The sequence below is a fragment of the Nycticebus coucang genome, chromosome 3, assembly GCF_027406575.1.
Source record: "Nycticebus coucang isolate mNycCou1 chromosome 3, mNycCou1.pri, whole genome shotgun sequence".
In the NCBI taxonomy this organism is placed as follows: Eukaryota; Metazoa; Chordata; class Mammalia; order Primates; family Lorisidae; genus Nycticebus; species Nycticebus coucang.
Window position 1 is genome coordinate 116,904,539 of NC_069782.1, and position 7,027 is coordinate 116,911,565.

The 7,027-nt window shown below is 41.2% G+C and overlaps 1 pseudogene; it reads left to right on the forward strand.

Moving 5' to 3' along the window:
- The first annotated feature begins 5,345 nt into the window (after positions 1-5,345).
- Positions 5,346-6,775, forward strand: LOC128581097 (complement component 1 Q subcomponent-binding protein, mitochondrial-like; annotated as a pseudogene).
- The last annotated feature ends 252 nt before the right edge of the window (positions 6,776-7,027 follow it).

The following is a 7,027-nucleotide window of genomic DNA, read 5'->3' on the forward strand; positions in this document are numbered from 1 at the left end:
ACTGATTCTTAAGTGAGATGCTTTGTTGTCAGAAAAAGTGATTTGCATGCTACCGGTTCTTGACATCATTCTTTTTTGTTTTCATTTAATTTCATTTTATTTTTTAATTACTTTATTTATTTACTTATTGTGAGACAGTGTCTCACTCTGTCACCCTGGGTAGAGTGCCATGGCATCATAGCTCCACAGCAGCCTCAAACTCCTGGGCTCCTGTAGTCCTCTTACTGCAGGTGCTGGCTACAGCACCCAGCCAGTTTGTAGTAGAAAAGGGGTCTGGCTCTTGCTCAGGTTGGTCTCAACCTTCTGCATCAAGCAATTCACCGTCTCGGCCTCCCAGAGTGTTGGGATTACAGGCATGAGCCACCATGGCTGGCCTTGGTATTGTTAAACGTAATACATGGTGAGTTTTGTAAATGTTTGCCTAGAGTTAGACAACTGCAAAATTGCGATCACAGTATGCACAAGACTACCCTCACTTCCAACATGAATTACAAAGGGTTTCAGCCAAGTTAACCATGAATCTCCAAGATTGCCCTCACTTCTGACATCAACTGCAACTTCTGGGTATCCCAAAACTATCCTCAGGTTCAATTATTCACTAGAAGAACTCACAAAACTCATGGCTGTGGCTTATTAAAGGGAAGGGTCATGTTTTCATTGTATCTTTTGAAAATGGCACAAATCTGGATTTCATTCTGAGAGTCCCTGGCTTCTAATTGAAAAATGCACCTCTTTTTGCTATCTTTCACAGAAAAAAAAACAATTTTAAAAAAGATAATTAAAAGTTTACTCCATTGGACTTTACTGAGGGTTTATGTTTGCCATTTCATTATCTGTCTCACACGTCCTGCCTTTGCCTTTCCTTTCCCGCCATGTTTTCCTTTTCCTTTCTTGCCTTTTGGATGGATTAATATGTTTTTTCTCATTTCATTTTTCTGCCCTTTATGAATTTGAAGCACATACGTTGAATTTGTATCATTTTGGTGGTTACTCTAGTAATTTTAACATATATTCTTAAGGTATAAATGACAACATACCTAACTCAAAACAGCCTCCTCTGGGTTACAGACTCTTCCTGCCCAGCCTTTTCTTTCTCTTTTACTCCTTCTGCCACTAAAATTCATAATTAGCTTAATTTACTTACATTTCTCTGCATGTATTATTGATGCTAGGATTTATTGAGCTTTCTAAGTCTGAGTCATTTGTTATTCCTGACAAAGTTTCAGCTTTTGTTGTTTTGAATATTTTGTGTCCCCCATTCTCTTTATTTCATTCTAGAAATCTGATAAGACATAGATCAGCCCTCCACATCTCCATCTTTCCTTTCTCTGTGTTACCTCTTTGTCTCTCTGGGCTGCATTCTCAGCACGTTTCCAGACCAGTTTTCTAGTTCCCCAGTTCTCACCAGAGGCTGAATTTATGAAGAACAATAGCCAGAGCATCATAACAGGATTCTGATCCACATGAGAAGCCCAGAAAACCAAACCGCAACTTCCACAGCTCTCTGTTGGGAACAGTCAAGACGTAGATGGTGTTGGTTAACTTTCCTATTTTTTTGCTGTGGCTTCCAACCAACCAGAGAAGGCCAGACCTCCATCCCAAACCAATCACATGAAGTGCTTGCTTCTAGCTGTTCCACCTCTAACTTCCAACAGCCAACAGCCTCCAATCAGAGGCCACCTGGAGCCTTAACTTTCCATCACTATAAAGCTTTTTCATGCCTCTGCTTAAGTGATGGTGGCTGACTCTCTTGTTCCATAGCAAGCTCTGAAGTAATGGCCCGTTTTCATCTGGGTGGTCTTTGTTTCAGCACCAGTTAGGCTGTTTGTTTTGCTGTTTGATGCTTCCATTTTTTTATTTTTAATTTCAACTTTGTATTTTTCCATTTTAGAAGATCCATTTGATTGTTTTTCTAAACTGGTCTTTTTTTTTGAGACAGAGTCTCAGGCTGTCGCCCTGGATAGAGTGCCATGGCATTACAGCTCATAGCAACTTCAAGGTCTTGGGCTTAAGCGATTCTCTTGCTTCAGCCTCCCATTTAGCTGGGACAACAGGTGCCTGCCACAACGCCTGGCTATTTTTTTTTTTTTTTTTTTTTTTGGTTGTAATTGTCGTTGTTTGGCAGGCCTGGGCTGCATTCAAACCCTTCAGCTCCGGTGTATGTGTCTGGTGCCCTAGCTGCTGAGCTATAGACTCCAAGCCTCTAAACTGGTCATTTTTATAATTTCTTATCTTTTTCCTTTATTTCATTTCTGTTGACATACTAAATATTTTATCCAATGGTTCTAATATCTCAAGTCTTTATGAGGGCAGGCCTTCTTCCTTTCTTTGGGATGCTGCATAAATTTTTTGCTCCTTTTCTCTCTCTCTTCCCCCTCCCCTATTTTCCCTTCTCTCATTCCCTCTCTTTTCTCTTAAAGTATAAAATAAATTTATACTTTTAAATTCTCTTTTATATTCTAAAAAAAATAAAGTCTTTATGAGAGTGCTTTTAATATTTGTTGTTTCCACTCTCTCTCATTCCTGGTAGCTCATTTTCTTGGGTGTTCTTTGATTTTTTTTTAAATTATGAGCCAAAATTTGTTGTCCTGCCTGTAAGAGTTGACTGAGGCCTGACTTGAGGACACATTCTCTAGGAAACCTTTGCCTTTGCTTCTTCTAGGCATCTGGAGGCATCCAAAATTACTTAAAATGAGTATTTTGGGAGAAAGTTTCAATCTACATTATGACATGCAAGTGAAATCTCGTGTCACTGTCTTTCTGCAAATTAAGAGGCAAATATATTAGTAATAATGATGTATTCAAACTGAATAGACAGACATTGAGTATTTGATCATTATCTTCTAAATTCCTCAAAAAAAGTTTTTAAAAAAACCCTTAATACACATGTATATAAGAAGTGATTCTAATGTAAAGAAAGTGTGTTTTAACAAACATGATAGAACTTATTTTCCTTTTTTGTACAATAGAAAGCATGTTTAAAGGAAAGTGTATTCTTTCCTAGCTGTAAAATTCTATTTTTTAAAAAGACACAGATAGCAGAAATCAAGAGTTGAGTCCCAAGAGGTTGGACTATTGTCACTTCCTTCGAACATTTCTTTAAATTGTATCACATATTCAAGAATAATTTCCCTGTGTTGTCTCAGAATCCATAATTCTTATAGAAGCACCGGTCTAAATAACATTTGTGTTGATGGTATCTTTTTCTTATTCCCTCCAATCTTTTGTATTTCAAAGCTCCAGTTCAATCACTGCCTCAGTTACTAATTGGATCGGGCCATTCTGAGGATACTGAAACAAGGAAGGCAAGCGCTCTCAATCTATGAAAAATAAATAAACAACCACAAAGGAAAACAGACTTTCATAAGTGTTCTAGCCCAGCAATGAAGTTTTATAAAGCATAAAAGGAGAAAGATATTGTTCAAAAAGAGGGTCACGGAAAGGATCACAGGGAAAGGGTCATTTTTAGCTCTACTGTCTTTTCTGACAATGATCCAGTTTCCTTACTGATCAGGCCTACAGAAGAGAATGATGCTTGTGGAATGAGAGATAGTTAAGGATTCAAGAGCCTTTTACCCACTGGAGTGAGTGAGACCTTAGCCAAGAAAACTTAGACTGGATTCAGTTGGCTCAATAGAGGTTTCCAGATCTTCAAAAATTCCAGGATTAACTATTAAACTCTACCTTTTATTGTTTCACAGAGCATGAAATTATATGCCTGCCTGAGTTTTGGACACTGGTAAACATTCCTTCCTATAGTATCACTCAACACAAAATGGGTCTGTGAGTGTGTTGCCACTGGGGCCTCCTCCTACAGAAGGGTACAAATAGGAAAACAGCATGGAGGGCATCACTACCTTCCCCACACCCACCTGCCCCCTTCACATCTTTGCTGGTAGCAGTAGGGGAGAAGGTAGGAACAGATACTGAGGGTGGCATTTGGCATCTGAAGAGAGAATGCTGATATATGAATATATCTCCATTTGCATTATAATGCAAGAGATGAGAGTCTGAGAAGACAGGCTCGTTTGGAAGGAGGATGGCCTGGAACAAGCACCCCCAGCACAATCCCATACCACATCCAAGGAAGAAGCCCAGGTCAGCAAGCAAACTCGGGAGAACCAGGAGTAGGGCAACGGGCAAAACTTGAGGCCCTGAAAAAGTTAAGGATGGGAAGAATAAGCTACCTTAGTTCCGAAAGATCTGATACACCAGCTGATGAAGCAGGGATAGGGGTAGGGGCAGGTCTACAACAGGAGAGGAGAGAATGGGGACTGCATAGGGTGCCTTCCTGGAGTTGGAGGCACGGATGACACAATCATAGAAAATGAGCCAGGTGCCCAAAGACCAGGATGGTTCGTACAGGGGAGGTAGTGGGCCTGGCTCGGGGCTCCTGAATATCCTGTTGTCATGATCTTGCATTAAGCTGAACTCACAGATGCCAGATCCATAGAGGAACAAGGGAGCCCACAGCCAAGCAGATCCCAGGACAGCCTTCTCAAAAAGAGCAGGCACTGTGGCATTCCCCACCCTCGGCTTTGAATCCGTGCCACTTGGCAAGATTTATAATCCTGGGCCGTTGCCTTGTCTCTTTGACTCAGTTTTAGCATCTGTAAAATGAAGATGACTATAACTACCTTATGGAGTTCTTGTAAAAATTAAATGAAACAATGTTTTGGAAGCATTTAGTACATTGCCTGCACATAGTAGGCACTTGGTTATCATCATCAATATTATAAGGAAAGACTGACAAAAAATCTAACTGTGTTAAAGTGTGTTCTAGACTCTAAAGAACATCCCCCTGCGCTATCTGTTTCTGAATGTATGGGAGCGATTTTAACAACTTTGTAATTTGTAGACAACTGATCATGATGCAACACAATTCCTGTCTGGGAGAGGATCAACTGACTTCCCTTGCTTACCCCTTGGGAAAATGCCGTTTTTGCCTCCATTTGTGCCTTCATTTCGATATTCCTCATCCATAAGCCAGGATACCCCCAGAATATACCAGACCAGGGCAAATATTTTTAACATAAACTACTTGATGGACACTTTAAGTGGGTGATTTGTATGACATCTGAATTATACCTCAATAAGGCTGTTAGAAACAGTTGTGGTTTCTTTTTTTTCTATTTTTTTCATCATTCAACACTGTTCTGGTAGACTTGGGGGCCATATAGTGAGATCCTCTGAAAAAACCCCGGCAGAAGCAATTCAGGTCACCCTTTTGAGGTGAGCCCAGGCCACAGGCTCCTGGGAAAGGTCCCTAGGTGAAGTCCTGGGAGGTATGTGGTCAACCCCACCCACTGGGGCAGACGACCCGAGAACATGCCTCAGAGGAGAAAATGGAGTGTGACCAAGTGGATCCCAGTCTGAATGCTAGACTGAAAAGGACTGAGAAAATTTCAGTGAAGGTGCTTCAGAGTGTGAGTGGCTGGTGGGGCAGGGCAGGGGCAGAGGACTCTCATGCCATAGTGTAAGGGCAGGTACCACTACCAAAAAATGTTTCTTTCAAAAATGCTCGCTCTGGCCATGTTCCTTCCTGTAGCCTCCCAGCCCTGCACACTAAAGGAAGCAAAACTTTGGCTGAATTCTTAAGTGACGAAATTAGGAAGAAAAGAAAATCCACAAGCATATAACCCTCCCCAAGATGTCTGGAGGTTAGGCGCCGGAAGTGAATGGGACAGAAGCTATTAGGACAGAGAGTTGCCAGGAAAAAGATCACTGTCACTGTCACCATTAATAACAGGATCCCTCCAACATTTGATGGTGAGGAGAAGCCTTCACCAGGGCAGAAGGTTGAAGAACAGAAGAATGGAGATCATCTCCTAATTTTGCGGTTGAAATTATAATGAATGAGGGCAAGAAGGCCCTTCTGCTGCACTATCTCTATCCAAAGGATAAAACTGGACAAGGGGAGGCTGAGGGTGACATTTTCTCTATCAGAAAAATTAGCTTTTGGTCCACTGGCAAGTCTGAATGGAAGGACACTAATTGCACACTTGAAACCATCCTTAATAAAATTAATAGAATGCTGAAGGGTGGAAACAGTGGTAACGGCCTGAACTCTGAAAAGGTATAGGCATATTTAAAAAATAAACAGCCATTGTTCCCAAGTTTGCTTCCTACAATTGCTTATTTCTTAGCCATCATAAATCCCTAATGGTCTTAAGAATTCTCTTTGACCCTAAGTTATTAAGAATAATAACTTCCCTAATTTTTTCTATAGATAGCATCACTATTATAAAACCCAAGACTGGTCTTTGGGATATTTTCCAGACTCTGCATTTGGATGCACCTACTGACGCCAACCAGACCAATGGCCGTATGTAGGAACTGATTCACTAGGCCTGTGACTCACTGCAAGAAGATAATTTCTACTTCCCAACCCCATGAGTTCATCCTCAGCCAGTCAGCAGACCCAATTCCCTAGACTTTTGTCCACTAAACTATTTTAAAAAACCATGCCCCCCAAATTCTTAGGGAGATGGATTTGAGAAATTCCTCCCATCTCCTCTCTGAGGACTCTGAGATATTAACATTTTCTCTGCTGCAACCCATGCTGTGTCAGTGCACTGTCCTCCCTTTGAGCAGTGGGCAATGAACCTGGTTGGGCAGCAACACAGTCAACACAGATTCCTTGGAATGGGCCTTGTATGACCACTTAAGGGATTTTCTCCTGGATGGAGGGGTGACAAGACTTTGGCAGATGAGTCAGCACAGCATTGGAACAGGCCCTATGTATTTTGCCTTTGTGGGCGCTCTCTCACTGTAATAGAAGGTGTGGGGTTTTTGGGTATGGTGTGAGGGAAAAAAGAAAAAAATTCCCTTTGGCCCTAAGTTCATTTTTTTCTTCTGATTTTTTTTAAAAAATTAAAACATTTTGGTGGGCCTTTAAAAGTATTGTGGGGTTCTAGCCATTGTGTCCACCGGAATGTCACACCTGTGACTATAGCACGAGAGAGTTAGTCTGGTCTACCTACTACGTCGTTAAGAGCAGCAATCCTGGGGCAAAGCAATCTGGGTT